Source organism: Pimephales promelas, chromosome 9 (genome assembly GCF_988280905.1).
Source record: "Pimephales promelas chromosome 9, fPimPro1.hap1.1, whole genome shotgun sequence".
In the NCBI taxonomy this organism is placed as follows: Eukaryota; Metazoa; Chordata; class Actinopteri; order Cypriniformes; family Leuciscidae; genus Pimephales; species Pimephales promelas.
Window position 1 is genome coordinate 26,202,623 of NC_142777.1, and position 18,209 is coordinate 26,220,831.

Below are 18,209 nucleotides of genomic sequence, written 5' to 3' on the forward strand. Positions count from 1 at the left end.
TTGTCATTTCTGGGTCACTGCTTAGGCTCTAGCTTTCACCATGCAAGCATCAGAGGATACAAAAATAAATGTACATATTATGTTATCGAGGCTTGTCTGGTCAGATCAGTGCTTTTGTCAATAGTAGTTTTTACCATCTGAGATCGATCGCTAAAGTAAAACATTTTCTTTCCCATATTGACTTGGAAATTGTGTTTCCAATCCCATATTGACTTGGAAACACTCACTTATTCCACCAAGGTTAGACTATTGTAACTGACTGTACATTGGTCTGGCCCAAGCTGTGTTATTACGTCTACAGCTTGTCCAAAACGCAGCAGTCAGGCAGTTAATGGGTCCAGGTGAAATTCAGGGTTTGTTTTAAAATTCATTATTTGGCATTATTTGGTATTTGGTCTTGCATCCGAATATATAAGAGACCTTTTTACACCCTTACTTTCCAACCAGAGCGCTCAGGTCATCTGACCAACTGCTACTGAAGGTTCCTCATTGCCATTAGATTTAGATCTAAGGGTGACCATGCCTTTTCTGTGTCCTTTTTCTTCCTTGAAAACGTTTTTTTTTTCTGTTTTTTTTTTTCAGAACATATTTTTCATGGAAATGGACTGTAAAATTGGTCTCAGAATTTGCAATCATTTCAAGATGTTACCTGTATTGTTTATTCTTAAAAGTTCAGAATCAGTCCATTGCATTTTAACCCAAGCAAGAGCCCCCCCCAAAAAACAAAACAAAAAAAAACACGTTAATGTAAACAGTCTTGCAGATTGTATTCATCTTTGTATATTTGAGCTGTGTACGAGTTTCAACGAGTCATCTATCACTAGAACTAAACACGTTGTTCTGTTCTGTTTGGGGTCAAAGTCTGTGTCAAAAAACAGCTTCAAAACAGAAATATTGTATTTGAATGTATTTTTGGCATAAATAGTAATATTTTGAAAAAAGCGATTGGGGAAAAAGAACTAAATTACTGCCAAAAAAGTTTACAATTTCTTCTGTTTAACATATTTTTGCAATTAAAAAACTACTTTGCTTCTGCAAATTATATGCACCCAGAGTCATTATTCAAATATAATAAAATAAAAAATCTCGCAAGGAGGGAAATTACACTGCTACGCTCCACTTGTATGACAAGAACTCCTCACCCGGGTCATTAGCGCTCAATGCTGCCAAGCCACGAGGCACTGGATGGCTGCTGTTTTTAAGTCCCCGTTTCTCCAGATGTAAACAGAGAATCTTCTCCAAACATTGCCTTTTTAAGACTTCTCAGCAAGAGCTAGGGGGCGACCTCTTCTGCCACTCGCTGAAGCTGATGAAGGGCTCCGCGAACGATGCCTCACACAGACACCGCGTTGTCACGATTCTCCACTTCAGTCCCCCCACTCTTGTCTAAATTTAGTCTTTCCTGAGCATGGGTCTGGAGGAGACAGCCGCTCTAAACATTAGTCTCTGCAGACTCCTTTATTGATGAGGGCGAGAAAGGGATCTAACCCTGATGGACATTTCACAGACAGATCTCACCACCCCCTTGTTCTCTCTTTAGCCATATCCAATCTGCCTCTTTGACCTCCATGGCTCGATGTGTCCAGGAGGAAAATTCATCTGGCGGAGAGCACGGCACAAGGTCAAGGCTTTGTCTCGCTTTCCTTTATAATCGCTCTTATCTCTCCTCTCAGCAGATGTCTTGGTCCATTTATACTGAAACGTGTTGTGAATGAATGTCTGGTTTGTGAAGGTCTGCTGCTTATATACGTACATTCTCACAATTTTAAAGGGGTCAGCATATGTAAGACAACACGTTGAGTATTGCATTACAATTAAATAAATATAAAAAACACACTTGAAAAACATCAAATCTGGCCATCTGAAGACCTTCACAGAAAAACATAGTACTTCGCTAATAGATTAATCATTAACACGCAGATTCCAGTTTATCCGTGGGGGGGTGGGGGTGGGTGATTTCATTAGGAACTGTTTGTGTTGCCAGTGGTTAGTGTAATGATGATATCCAGAGCCATATTATATTATTAGATAACAGATTTCTCTAGGACTGTTGCACACACACAATGTCCATCATCATGATGACCATTTCACAAACACACTCTGGCTTCATTTAAATATTGTTTCAGATGTATAGTTGTCACAGAGGCTAGAAAGCTGTCGCAAATCTTGAAAGTCAAAAGTTTAAATGTACTAAAAGTAAATTATGTGCTCTAAACTAATATTACAATATCAATTTCTTTCTTTTTTTTGTAATAGATGTTTGGTAAAAAGTGAAAATAATAAAACTCCACTGGTATAACATGTCATGCTTTGGGGGCATGAAAAATTAGGCGTTTTTGTACTTTAGGATATGTGCTAAATTCACTTTGTAAATGAATGATCTGTAGAGCAACAGATCTGGTAACCTCATTATCTTGTACATTGTGATATAATGTTTATAAAGAAAAATCTTGTGACATGTGGTTAGACTGAATAAAACAGCCACCAACAGAGAATGTCTTCATGTGGAGAACTGTCAAGAAAAAAAAAAAACTCTTTCTACATTTTTTTTCTTGCTCGCTCTCTACCCCTTTTCTGCTTGTGACTTGTATGTGATTCCCATCATTCTGTAAGCAAATGCTTTCCCATATGGGGAAGTGCAGTGCTTTTGAGAGGAAGTTAATTATTTGAAATAACTGTGTCTGCGCAGAGCCTGTGTGTTCCCAGGCAGGAATGGCAAGGAGCCCTCTGTTGTTAATGGTTTCCACATGGACTCTCAGAGAGGCCAAGACTCCAGCACGGGCAGAAATCTCCAAATTTAGAAGAAATATGAAAATTGTCAAACGTGCCTTCCTTAGGCTGAGACGGCAGGCCCGGCCCCCTAGCCTGAGCCCTCCCCATCCCTTCTCATCCTCACACATCGCGGGTCACAGCTCGGGTCACGGGGACTCTTAAACCAGCCAATCAGGCAGCTTGAGAGGCATTCCCTAATGTGCCGCTCTGATGGTGGGACCAGCCCCTTGCCTCATATAAGGTAAAAGAAAAGTCTTTGCTCCCTAGGCCGGGCATGCTTCAAAAAGAAGCCTTGACTCAGGAACACCCTTCAGACGGTGGAGCACATGGCGTCCATAGGAACAGAGCAGGGACCCCCTCTCTGCATCTCTACCCATCCCGACACCAAACACCCAGCACCCTCCCAACCAACCAACCAAAGTGGCCAGGACCAGTGCAAACTATCCTTCTTCTTAAAGACGCAGACTGCAGTAAGTCAATCTCAACTTATTCTAAACATCCAACTGGATTTGTGTAGGTAACTATACCTTAATTTGTTGGTTAGTCATTGCTCGTGTTGGTTCTGAGATACTGAGACATTCCAGGCATGTCAAGCTGTCATTGAGAGCAGTGTGACACTGAGCGGATCCAGCTGGTTAAAAGCACTTCGCTAATACAGTGAGCGCGTCCCGTTCAGGTATTGAGAGTGATAGGATGCCAGGAAACAATTTCAAAATGTGGCTTTCCTGTAGGAGTGCGCTTCAGAATCAAAGCTCAATCAAAGTCCCCTGATTAAGACAGGGTGGAATTACTTATGGGAACCCGGTTTTATGTTTTCAAACCGTACTGATAAATTGCAGACGACTGGCTTTGTGCTTGCGTGCTGCATGTTGAGTGTGTGCTAGAGAGCGTAACAGGAGAGTTCACCTGGGGATAGTGGGGAGAAAAGTGAAATGACCTCACTGAGTACAGTCCTGAAAAGCCTCAGCGAGGAATGTGATCCGACCGCTGTGTAATTGGCCTTTGAACTTGACTTTGAACTTGAATTTTGCAGAATCAAACGATAAATTGGAAACTGTAATTAAAACGTCTAGCTCATTTTATATTCTATCATTATAGTTTTTACTAATTTTCATATGCATTGAGTAATTATTGCATACATTTTCAGAAACTTTCCTATTACATTCACTGCTTTTTGACGACTAAGCTATTAGACTACTCCTATCAATAAGCACATTAGGAAGTTAACTAAATAGCTCAGCAGCAGTGTCTAATAAAATTGTTGGAGCAAAAGAAATGAGGTGCAGACCTCCATCCCCCACGTTCTCTCCTCCATTCTTCCCGTTCTTTGTTTCTGGAAAGACCTTTTTCCAAATATCAGATGCGGGAGGGAGCGGAGGATGAGGAGGAGGAGGAGGAGGGGAGCTAGCAGATGTGGCCAGCTGTTGGTAGGCTCAGATCAGCGTTTAACTTTTCTAGTCCGGGGATGCCACTCTGGTGACCTACTGAAACACACACTGTCTTTCACGCACACACACATTCCAACATATTCGAGTTGAATCTTAGCATGCCCATATAAAGTAAAAGACATGCTAACCCAACGCTTGAACATCGCAGATAGACTAAAAGTTTGCGTCAAGACCTTCCAAAGGCCAATTATGGCCCATATGCATCCTGATATACCTTTTATACTTTTGGATGACACTGACAGACTTTAAGCAAACTCAATCAACACTTACATTTGGTACAATGTTTGCAATGTTTGTGTGATTCAAACCATTAACTCTATTAGCCATCTATTGGCTAGATGACTCATTAGACCAAAAATGTTTGTGTGATGTTTCATATTGCCAAAGGTGAATTATTTAATATTGACTACTTTATAATGATTATGTTGTTTATTATTTATTTTTAAGATAAGTATTATATACACATACACATAATCTAGCTTTGGCAAAATGATACAAATATATACACGCATCTATCTATATTTATATAGACCTCATTGAGCTATAGCCCTACAATGCAAAATATAAATATATTTAGTCCCAATTAGCACCAACAATCCCTCATTAGCTTTGAAATATGTTCTGTATATAAACATTTATTCACCTAATTGTTATCTCAAAATCTTGTAACGTCTAATACACAGATCTACCATTATACTGTAGGTCTTATGCTGGATGATGGATGAACATATGTGTGTTGATGGACAGATTAGATAGAAGGATGGAGGGATTGTTGAGTCGGAGACAGTGAGGGAGGGAAAGGAAGTGCATTATTTATTTTCTAAGGAGTCAAAAGTCTGGCAGTCATTGGAACAGAGTGCTTTCACATGACCCTGTGGTGGCCTTGGTGCTTTGGCCTGTCCCCCACATCACTTGCTCCCCTCCCCAAGCCCCTTGGGACCCCAGTTCTCAGGGTCAATTTCACATGAACAGTGGGAAGGGAAATAAGGGGAGTTAGCTACTCACCAGGGATTGCCCAAAGCCTGTGTCCACCCACTCATAAGGGTCCACACCGCTTCAGGCCCCCTAAAGACTAACATGAGGGCCCCCCCCCCCCCCCCCCCCCCCCCCCCGGCTCTAAGGTGCTGACAGAGAGCGTTGTCCTGTCTGTCTGGGCGTGTTTTTCTCCCCATCAACACTCCACATTCCAATTACTTGTGTTTAAGGAATGCTTTAGGGGTTTATCAGTTCCTTTTTGGGCTAAAAAGCGCTCCTGCTGGGCCTTTGCCTTGTAAATAGGGGATGTTAGTTTTTATGATGTTTAGATGTACCTGAGAAATGTTAATGATCTCATATCTCTTGTCGAATACATATGTTTTCTCTTCATTTTACCCTTGTCAAATCTGTTGAAGAAATATGTGGACTATGAGTGTCATATCTTAAGCCAAAGATAGTTTGTCCTTGAAAGCATCAGGCATAACACAGACCGAAAAGAAACATGCTTGTTCGAGCAGTTTTATTGTCATAAACACAACACAACGCATAAATCAGCCGTTCTAGCTTTCTTCTTTTTACCAGACTAAATGACACAATATAGAGCCGGTTTTGAATTTCTCTTTAATGTGTTTGTAATTTAAACTAAAGAAAGCATAACTAATAAAAGAATGCAAAACTGTCATTATATTTGGTTATATAGGTTAAGTGAAAATCTTATCACATAATGGTAAAAACACATTTAACATGTAAAATAATATATTCATATTATATTTCATATATGATATATTTTCACATCATATTATAATATATTTATTAGAATATAATATTTCATGTTCATGATCAGTATAGTCGCTTTATTACATCACATTGGATGTTGTTTAGTTTGTACATTGTTATATATATATATATATATATATATATATATATATATATATATATTGCTGCCTTCAATTTTTAAGTACTTGGATGTTTAAGTCTTTTAAACTAAAATTACATTAAACTGACTTTAGAAATTGGCTGAAGTTAAAATTAAGCTTAACTTATTTTGATGAGTTAAAGCAATGTAAAAACATGTTGTCATAACTTATTGAGCATATATTTTTTTTACATTGTATATATTACATGATTTTACTGTTGTGTGAGCTACCCTTTAGGTGGTGAAATAGTCCTTTAATTCATAATCTGAGTGGTTATCAAATTTTTATTTATTAATTTATTTTTACAGTGAATTTCTGGGAACCACAGCTGCACGTTTTCACCATAAACTTAACAGGATTTTTTTTTTTTTTTTAGTCTATGTTTAGTAAAATCCTCTTATGGACAGAATCACAGTACAAGTGTCAAGCAGAAGATCACAAGAAAATTATCCCCACAGTATTATTCCAATTACACTAAACCTCTTCAGTAAAACGCTACAAGGTCTGTGCTAACAATGTGTCCTCACAAATTACAATTTCCCAGAAGAATATAAATATAGATAATCGTTATTAAGTTGAACCTCTATTGGAATAGATGAATTTATAGTTTGCATTTATAGTTCATGCATAAGATAAGCCTGAGCTTCAGAAGCGAGATTAGCTTCTAGAGCTAGACTGAGAAGAGAGAGGTAACAGACGGGTGCCCTCCTCCTCCCCCTCCTTCACGTTTCCTGTCGTGATGATTTAAGGAGATGGGGAGAAATGAGAGGGAACCTTAAAAGGCAATGTTTAGGCATGCTTGCGCTCTCCATTATCAAGCCGCAGTCTGTGTCTGTGTAAACACAGCATCTGCCTCTTCTGTGGAGGTGAGTGCTTTGGCACCAGTCTGGTAACTGTAATAACTCTCTCTTTCGCTCCTTCACCGTATCCCTCCTTCTCTCTCCTGATCACATACACACGTTTACACTAGATCACATGCCATTTCCACCAGCCATATGATTCACTCTGCTCTCGTTGATGGTTTCATAGTTATCCTGACATGTGTATCATTTCATGAGGAGAGAACAAAGTAGTCTAGCCTTGAATTTATTTTTTGTCATATTCATTTTAGCTTCTAATGTTGGTATGTCAGTGCAAGTTGCTTTTAGATAAAACAGCACAAACACACAATTTAGTCTTGGGCTAGGCCTTGTCTGTGAAACCAGGAGTTGAATTTTCTTTTTTTAAGCTAACTATACTAAAATGTGTAGCCTAGACGCATAAGCGAGTTTCAAAATGGACTAAAATCATAGTCTTTCCACATTCCCTGTTTGTTTTTGATTGTCTCTAAAATGGTCTGTTTCTTGAACCACAACAAAAAAACAACAACAACAAAAAAACAGCTGGCATCCTGCAAAGCGTGAAAAGCTGGTAACAGTTAGACAATCTTTAGATCAGGACTGCAGACTTCCTCCTAAATGGCCAGACTGTGTGCGTGTGTATGTGTGTGTGGTCCTGTTAAACCCCAAGTAATAGGGATAAAATGTCCCCACAAAGATGGCAATATCCGAAATCCTTGTCCTTGTGGGTACATTTTTCGGTCCTCGTGAGAAAAACGGCTCATAAATTATATTAAGTGTTGTTTTGTTTTTAAGTGGTAGGTTTAGGTTTAAGGGATAGAATATACAGTTTGTACAGTATAACAATCATTATGTATGTTGAATGACCCCATAAAACAGCCAAACCACCACCAAAAAACACTTCATACAACACAATATGCCAAGAAATCTGAGACATTCTTTGAATGTCATGCTTCAAATAACCATTAACACACTTTTATTCAGATTTTGAGAAATTATCTTTGCAAAAAATTGGACATGTATAGAGATATGCAGTCTATTCTCATTGTGCGACAAATTTAACTCTTGCCTTCCAAGTAGCCTGGTAACTAGGGTTTAGCCAACAGGATGTGATGTTTATTGTTGGTGCTCACTTAGCAGGCAGTAGTTCAGTATCAGTATCTCTGTAAGTGTAAAGCCTGAATGTGTTTGTTGATTTTCCCTCACATGGAATAATAACTGATATATCCGGCTTTATAATAACTCACAGAAAGAATTTTCACATCTCTGTCAGTCGGCATGTCAAAACTAAGGCCTGAGGCCTCTGCTATATATACTTGGGCAGATTTTTCAAAAATGTGCTGGTTGTCAAAAAGTTTCCTGGTTTCTTCTTCACCTTCAGCGCTCTTTTGCCTTTTATGTCAGGCTCCTGCCGACTGTGACTAGAAAAGGGAATGTATGCAGGCAGTGCGGCGGAGAGCGACCGGGGGAGGGGAGGGCACGTGGAGCAGTGACAAACTATCTAACTATCTGCTTCCACAATCACAGGCCGTAAGAGGCTGAAAGAGTGAATGTTTATCGAAAGCACAGCTACATTTTCCATTATCCCAAAATAAAAATCCCTTCAGAATTCCTTATATGGGCTGAGGGAGATTCCAGAATGGGGATACGAGACAAACCTAAAGCTCTCACTTGTTGGAAAAGACTCAAAAAAAAAAAAGGGCTTAGGAATTTTCATGTTGTTTCTCCTTCAACCCCCCATTTTTGGTGGAACCTTCCTGCTTTGTAATTTAATACTGTACAAATTAAATTAAGTGGGATTTGTTGGGATTCTTATTCTCCTTATCAACACTGCCTGGGGCATTCTGAAACCCTACAAGGAAAATTGTTCAGAAAGTCTTTTCACACATAGTCAACTGAGAATGTGTGGAAAATCACTGATATTTGTACCTCATGGCCGAGCTATTCTTCAGAGTTGTTGCATATGGCACTGAAATGATGGACTTAGCAGCCTGACATGTGCTTGAATTGCTGTTTTTGAAAGCCCATCTTTATCTCTCATTACAGAGTCTACAGGAGGGGAACTCAACATGGACTGCAAGTAAGAACATATACCCTTGAGATATTTTTTTTTATGTTATTTCAACCTCAGAGTAAAATAACAATGATAATTATTATTATTATAACAATTATAATGATAAAGGCAACTTTCTATCTCATGATGTGACTATATTTCCCAGTGTGACTACATCTTGAAAAGCATCTTGACAATATCAATATCCAACAATTGTGACTTTATTTCTCCCAATTTGACTTTACATCTAACAATTGTGGCTATATATCTCAGAAGGTAAAAATTGTGACTATCTCACATTTTTGGGCATTTTACGGTAACACTTTATTTTACAGTGACCTCGTTACATATATTACATAGTAAAAACAGTAAATGATGCATAATTACATGCGACTAACCCTCAAGCGAACCCTAACCCTATAGTAAGTACATGTAGTTAATTAAATATTACTCAGTACTTCAATATATAATACACTGTAAGAATGACTCATCAAAATAAAGTTAATTTTACTTAATCTTGCGAATGTAACGAATGTAATCTCAAAATCTCACAATGCATCTTTATATGTTAATTTCTTACAGTATGACTTGAAATGTTGTACTTGTGAATATATCAGTTGTTAGGCTATACTTTAAATCTCACATATTCTTATAGTCAGCTCACAATTAACCTGAACTCCGAGGTGGACACAGGCTTCTTCAGAACAGACTTGAAAGGAGTACTAAGTGGAAGTTTTTCCTTTGTTGTACCCAGAATTAGGTCACAGTGCTTCATTTCAGTCTATAAACAGCAACAAATTGGAGCCAGACGTGCTTGTCAAGCGAGCCCTTGAGTCCTTCTCCAAAGGATTGTACTGTAAACTGTGAACGTACCTTGTGGATAGGCTGCATATCTGTCTGTTAATGCCTGCTGCCCTCATCTCTTTCCATTAACCACAGCACTGATGGAAAAGCCATTAGAGAGCTGTGTCGGAGAGAGCGAATGATCCTGCATAATCGTACCTGCTTCCTGGTTGGAGAAGTGAAAACGCTCCACAAAATATCTAGAGTTGCCTGTCTGTAAGAATGAGCTCAGCTCTGGGTGCTATACAGCAGCATTTTGGGGTTTCCACACATCACAATATAGACTGGGATGGCTTCAGACTCTTTTAAATATATTCGAAACATGTTGTCTGCTTCGTTGAGACGATAAAACTCACATGGGCCGGATTCTGACAGGTTTATGAACCATTTATTCAGACTTCCTGCCTTTTTTCAAAGTTGAAGTATGTGTCAAATCAGCCTGTTTAACCTCCCCAGTAAGCTTCTCATGTCTACTCGGGTGGGATGTTATTAGATGAGAAAGGACGTCCCCTTGAACCCGGCTTCCCTGCGGACCGGTCTGATTGAGACAGAGGAAGTGGTTGTGTATAAAGGGGAGTGGCCTTGCATTCTGCGGTACACTGAGCCCAGTGACTCAGGGGCATTACGGCAGACGAATGCATTGATGTTGCCTTTTGAACACGACTAGGAATAAACATCCTGTTCTGTAACCACCGATCTGTGCCGTACCGCTGGGGGCAGAGCGGCACTGGAAGTCGGAGCGAGCGTGCAGTTGTTTGTTCAGTGGATTGGAGTCCTGCAGCTCCCAATTTTTTTCTTGGGCGATGGCCACTTTCAGAGGCAAGAGCTCATGCTAAATATCCCAGTGTCAGGCTGGCAAGCTTGTGTCTGAATCACTGTGTAGGCATTCTGAAGCATAGTGAGCGGATCAAGACTGGAATAGAAGTGTGAGAGAACTAGGAAGAAAAAGGAGCTGAGATGTTTGTAGGGAGATCAGGGTCAAAGCCATTTCCTGTACACCCACAACACTTTCCCCACACACATCCATCAATTTTAAAAGCAATGGGCCTAACAAATGCATCTGCCATACACTCAGAAAAATGTTCTGAAACTGCAAGAAACGCATTGAATTGAGCGTGAAATCTGAAATAGTATTTAATTGTAAAATAAATCGTCTAATAATTTAATTTTTTTACAGTGTATGCATTTCGGGAATACTTTTTTTTTTTTTTTATCTATCTATGTGTAATTGAGTATTCATCTTCCTGATCTTTAGGTTTCATTGCAGCAGGTCAGACCCGGCTGGCTGGGGAATTCATTAAACCTCTGGTTCTTTATGAGAATCATGAGTCATGAGTATAAGACTCCCATGTAAACAACAGGACGTAGGAGGGCACTGATCACAGATGGTAAGATGGCAAGTACAAAAGGAGTCCTGCATGATTAACTGCCGCTATACAGTCCTCAGGCCCAAGGTGCAGTGCTGCATCTCTGGTCAACTGGGAGTCTGAGATGAAGCACTGTAGCTCGGGAGGAAGGACACTGCCTGCTAATACAATGAACATAAGATACCTTACATTTACATGACTGATTTCTATTGAATAAAAAGCTCATTTATAATTAGGAGTTGCCTTACCATTATTGTTCTTTAACGTTACATTGATTTGGTAGGCCAGGTGGTGGTAGCTCTAAGATTAAATGTGCTTCTATTTTTGCCAGTTTTTTGTCACAATGGGTTTTATCATTTCCCCATCCCCGGGGTCCAGTTTTCCCAGGAATCCCTTGGGCAATCAAAAGGGGGATTCCTGGAAATACTGTTCTTGGGGGTGGGGCTAGACAACTGAATATAAATGATATTTTAGCTGTACCTCATGTATTACTATTATCGCAGTTATACTATCACTTATCTAACATGTATTGCCACATCTAGTAAATATGAATATTATCATTCAAAAGTTTGTGGTTGCTTTTGTGTGTGTGTGTGTGTGTGTGTGTGTCTTATGCTCACCAGGGCAGTATTTATTTGACCAAAACACAGTAAAAACAGTATTGTGAAATATTATTAAAATTGTTTTATCTTGGAATATGTTTTCAATTTGTTCCTGTGATGGAAAATCTGAATGTTCAGCAGACACTACTTCCACATTGCTTATCATTATCAATGTTGAAAATCTAATGTTTAACTTTTTCACGATTCTTTAAAGACTAGAAAGTTCAAAAGAACAGCCAAAAATTTATTTAAAATTAAATTAAATAACAAAAATATTGACGACAAAAGAATGCAAAATATGTTACTAACAGCAAACATTTGAATGTGTACATTTCAAATAGAAAGATAACAAACTGATATATAATTTTTTTTATACATTACAGATGTATGGATAGTCTTAGCCTACATGTTTGTTGACTTCATTAACAATAGCCCTGTTTCGATAAAGCTATTATTTATTCATCTAAATGTGTTGATACTGATTCTTTTTTATATATATATTTCTACTTAAACTGCTTTGCTAGCCTTTATACATGCAGTTTTACTTTTAATTCAACATGTGATATGAAGAAACGGCGCCACCTATTAGTTGAAATCATATGAAATATAGGCCACAGGACAGCAAACTATAATGTCCACAAGGGGGCGCATCTAAATGTAGTTCAAACGAAAACCGCAGCCCGACACGTGGTGGCTCGGATTACATGAATTTTACAGAAGTATGACTGGAGCAATTTGCATTTTTATTCTGTGGGATACCGTTTTAATAACAGTCCTATTTAAAACAATATACAATACCCATCTGGCTGTGTTTAAATGTGAAGAGACCATTCATTAAAAAATGTTTCTTTTTTTTTGTATAGGCTAGGGTAGGCTACCAACAGACTGTTTTCCCAGGACATGTCCTGTCCTTCTTTTACTGTCTATGGTCCTGTCCTGGGCGCCCTGACTGTTTGTTTTTTTTTTTCTTTTTTATAAAATGATGAAAATGTCTTGGTTTTCAAAAAATGCTGAGAAAGATCAGCTTTACAGCAAAATGTAGGAAGAAAAACAGGATGAAGAGGAAGAAAATTTGTTAGTTCGTTTTTGTAAGTTTGTGAGAACTATTTTTGTTCAATATTTCTTTTAGTTATTTACTATTTATATATTTATTTTTCTAATACAGAAGAGACATTATTTTTCTCATTATTTCATTCATTATGTTTGAAACCTGACATAATAAAATATGTTGAGTAACTTCTGAGAAGCCTATCTGAATTTGTGTCTTGTAAAATAACAATTTTCTATCCATACAGAGGAGGCATAGCCTACTTTAAATGTTTTGAAACTAATAAGGCATCTTTGAGTAAACTTCGAGTATCATTTGAGTATCTGTTTGCCAGGCCGAGTGTCCTGGTTTTTATCAAAATATGGTCAACCAAGTATAGTACACAATATTACTGCTCTATACAGATGCTCCAATACCTATGTATCTGCAGTGAGTCATTGAGGATTAAGTGGGCGGTAGATGCTCATACATTTATGTGAGATATAGCTTAATGTTCATCCATGCTGCCACTGAAAGTGGGAGACTGTGCGGTAGAAAAAGATCCATAAATTTGCCCCACTAACAAAGATCAAGGCAATTATAATTGAATATATATATATATATATATATATATATATATAGTAAACAAAAAAACTGTAACATAAAAAACACTGTCATTCAAAACAACTTACCCTCTTATGGGTTCTATCAAGATCTCCACAGAGACATCAGTTGCATATATGTCGATGGTTACGAGGGGGAGGGAGGCCCGAGGATATGTGTTGGGTTGCACCGTCACGTTCAGCTCAGCAGCTGCCTGGTGGAATCCAGCTCTGTTGATTCTGAGCCCCTGAATCCACATCGGCAGAGACGCTGACATACAGCTTCAGAAGAAAAGACAGTAAATAAGTGACAGCATAACCACAGCTTCCAGGCAGAATCAAACTTTTCTGCATATCCCGGGTCGCAGCACACTTGTCTTCGTGATGTGTGTTTAAAAATATTATAAATAATCACAGTAGCCTACAGGTATGATTTTCTTGGTTATGTTTGTTTTGTCTTTATATATATATATATATATATATATATATATATATATATATGTGTGTGTGTGTGTGTGTGTGTGTTTTGTTACAAAAGAACAACTGTATAAACATGAAAAATACATTTTTAAACGTGGTGCAGTCTATGGGTGCAGCAGATATGACATCACTTTGTAGGCCAAAACGCAGAAGCGAGTTAGTATTTTAGCACTTCGTTGACGTCATTTTACAGTGCCCCTCCCCTTTCCGCCATGTTGGTAGGATTCCCACGACAAAACAGTATTGACTATGTGTGTTTTTAGCTCGGTAGTAGAGGAGTTTCTCGCAATACCGCACTGTTTTACCATGCCTGGAAGTAACTGCTGCGTTAAAAAACGATAAAAACCCTGGTAACCGATACCATCGGCCACCTACCATCATGGCCGAATGGCTCAGACCCCGCCCAAAGATTTGAATGGCTGAAATAGGGTCTGTGGTGAACACGTGCACTAGCCTGGCATGCCAGACCTACATCAAGATGTTAGGTCTGGAAACTCTTCATTGACAGGGCTCAATCCGAGGGGCGGGATAAACGGTTGTCTTTCAAATTCTCTCTGCACGCAATTAGATAGCGCTAAAGCCAATCAGAGCAACAAAGACGGTGACGTACTCAGCGGAGCAAGTTGATATATTAAACTTTTACCGTATCCATTCCAGCTGTCAACATTGAACATTGAAAATAAGGGAGAATTCCCGGAATCCATCCCCAAAATAAGGGATTTTTTTGTTTGTTTTTTACACGACCCACAAACTTTAAAAATAAAACACTAACGTTAATCATTAAAAGTCTAAAGAGTGTACAGTATAACTAGCCAACATATGTGTGAGAGAGAAAGAGACAGTATGTTTGTGTGTGTATGAGAGAGAAAGAGACAGTGTGTCATTAAAAAAATAATATCATAGAGAATGTTTAAATATTAATATCAGCTTACGAGGGAAACGGAGGCGGAGTAGTGGTGCTTGCTGGAGATGATTCGGGAGAGGTCCGTGCACCTATACCGATCAGAGCGCGCGCTGACACGGAGTAAAGCCTTATACTCGACGTGACAGCACCAGCGCGGGCGGCAAATATAACAAGTTGATCATTTCGCCACAGCTTTTTTGTAACAGCGCGCGCGGCGCCGCCGGCCGCATCCGAGGATGAACGACTTCAAACCGAATATGTCCGAGCTTGCTCTGACCGTCGCAACTCTGTCATCATTATGTTAAGCCCGCCCTCCGACTCTATACACGATGTGATTGGCCCTACCAGAGTTGGGGTTTTCCAGCTCAAACGTCTATGGAGAGTTGCTAGACCACACTTTGCTGCAAAATAATTTTTGCTGCCGCTAGGGTGCGTCTAGATTTCTAGGCTACACGTGCACAAGACACTTTCACATTTTATTCTACAAAATAAAATACATCGGTATTAGCCCACGCGTTATTTTTTAAGCTGTTACGTGTCTTGAAAAAGGCAGTTGCTAACAAGTGGCTACAGAAGGGACATACACGTCATCAAGGCGAAAGGTAAGCTCAGTCTGCTTTTATAAACTATTCTAACTTAAATGTTCTGGGAAATTGTTTTTTGTTCTGGGAAATTGAATTGTTTGTAAACTTTTGTTGAAAACAGAGCTTGTTTTTTTTTTTTTTTTTGTGATAATAATCCAAAAGCCTATTATGGAAAAATCCTTTTGACGCTAACTGCCAACTGGCCTACAAATTGTGACTTCCTAAATATTCAAGTATCGTACCTGAAACGCAAGGTCTCTGCCGTGCCGTTTCTTTCTCCTCACAATCATGACCAGATCCACAGCTAGATCAATGAATAGAATGACCTCCGATTGAAGTGCCACAAAATTCTGAAATGATCCTACATTATGGGATTTTTTCGTTAATGATCGTACATTGTACGTTACAGAGGTCAAAATTATACGATAATTGTACGTCTGGCAAACCTGCACCACTCAATTCTGTCATCATTTACTGGCCCTCAAGTTGTTCCAAACCTGTATGAATTCCTTTGTTATGTGAAACATAAAATATATTTTATAGAATGTTTGTAGCCAAATAATTGTGGAGCCCCATACATTGTTTAGCAGAAGAAAGAAATGCATACAGGTTTGGACCAACTTGAGAGTGAGTAAATGACAGAATTTACATTTTTGGTTAAACTAAGTTATCCCTTTAATGGAGCATAATCATGATAAGTTTGAGAAGGAAAGTTATGCGTTCGTATTATTCCCAGACTAGTCACTGCCTGTTAAATGCTTTGGTTAAAGGAAAATTAAATGGTAAGAGTTGGCCTATAACTTGCAAGATTTGTCATGCCTTTGCAGATTGCAGTTTAGCAATAAAAAGTCTGAGTCATGATTTTTTGCTCAAATAACACGAACAGTTTGAAAGACTATAGTACACGTGTCTAGAGCATTAATAATAAAATGCTTTTCAGGAATGATTATTATGATTAATAATATAGTAAAATGGATGTTTAAAACAGGGTTTAGAGACTTTACATATGTTTCATCAAATTAATGAGTTTGATTGTGATTAAATAAAGTGAAAATTCTAGTACAACTCTGGCCTACTACACAAACCTCTCTGTTCTGGCTCAGACATGCACATACTGTATGACACATAATAATATGTTAATAATGGTGTGCATATGTGACACACACACACACACACACACACACACACACACACACACACACACTAACTGATTCATCTGATCAAGGTGCACCTGGCATGCCAAGGTGTGTTCTTCCTCTTCCCTCCATTTTTCTCATCCAAATGCCAAAATTCCCAAGGCCAAACGTCTTTAGCCATCTGTTAAACCAGGACCACACACCGCCACTCCATTTGGAGTGAGAATTCTCGTGATCTACCACAGTCCACCGTGTGTTTGGTAAGACGAGCAGTATTGAGTGTTTCTTGTGTGTATAGTGACACATTACGGTGGTAAACCACCATCAGGTAAAGCGGCAATGCATTTAGCAGCCAATGGCCCAGTGAACAAATATTTGATCATTTTTCCAAATCATCATTTTCCAAACATTTTATTTTGGTTTTAGAAACTTGAAAAACATGTCCTGTTGTCTTAATGTCAGTGGAACACTGGTTTCATAATGTTCCTGCAACATTCTTTCACCTTTATTTTAAACCAGCTTGTGTGGTTTTATACATTTACCCATTTGCTGGGATGTTTTCTGACAGTACTGGGTCAGTCAACTTATTGAAGTTTTTTTCATTTTAAATAATAAAAAGGCACTTTAAAATCTGTTTTATATATATATATATATATATATATATATATAGCCTATATATTATTATTATTATTATTATTATTATTATTATTTTTGTACGACAACCGGCAGTTAGCATCCCGCTGGCTCCCTCCCCAAAAATCTAAAAGGATTTTGCTATAGGCTTTTGAATTATTGCTAAAAACAAGTTCTGTGATCAACAAAAGTGTATGACACTTGCACATTTTTTCCATCAAGGGAATTATAACAGATTAACACAGATTTTTATTTATGCAAGTAAAATGTATCCATTTTTTGAACATTATTTTAAGTTTAGTTTAGTAGCTGAAATTTCATGAACAACACTCAATGAACCTGATCTAGCTTATCTGCAACATTCCAAAAACAATTAAATAAAGTTATAAACATAATTGCCTTATTTAGGTAAGTTGGTTAATTTTTCAAACAGGTCATACATCTCACCCACTCAAGACATTCGACAATCTACATCAGCGCTCTACAAGCTGTGTTGTTTAACTGGTTTTATACCATTTAGTTATTTTAGGCCTAAATCTCTGTCATACTCACGCTAGTCATTTTGCGGATATTCTGGAAACAAATGGTCTGTAGTTATATGAAAACGACACTGATTTATAGTCGTTCAAAATCAACTATAAATTTACAAACCTTATAGTTAAGGCCATTGTATGTAAGCCAGACTGTATAGGCCTTTCATATAAATGAGGAGTGGCTAATCCTTTAGCATGAATAATTCACATAACTCAGTTGATCACTCAGCATTGTGCTGAGTGCTCTGACGGTTTAAGGTAGGGTGTGTCGGAAATGTGTGAACCGGTGAATGACACCACATGCTGGGGGCATTTCCAGAGCTGGGTGTGTTGGAATGTGTAAAGGTGCCTTGTACTTTTCAGTTTCATGAGAAGCGAATTAATTATTTCAACAACGTATTCCTTATACTTCGTTATAAAATTAGCAATTTGTCTGCCAAAAATCTGTGTGCGAGGAATAAACTAAACGGTATAGCCTGAAGTAGCTAAAAGGA

At 38.4% G+C, this 18,209-nt stretch overlaps 1 long non-coding RNA gene across 2 annotated transcripts; it reads left to right on the forward strand.

Annotated features, from left to right (window-relative positions):
* Positions 1-3,050: 3,050 nt before the first annotated feature.
* On the forward strand, positions 3,051-13,056 carry LOC148977565 (uncharacterized). 2 transcript variants are annotated; one of them, XR_016169696.1, is made up of 4 exons: positions 3,051-3,242; positions 8,998-9,031; positions 11,103-11,235; positions 12,680-13,056. It is a non-coding gene; the product is annotated as an uncharacterized LOC148977565 (long non-coding RNA). The 2 variants fall into 2 exon arrangements; XR_016169695.1 differs by having other exon boundaries at positions 11,103-13,056.
* The last annotated feature ends 5,153 nt before the right edge of the window (positions 13,057-18,209 follow it).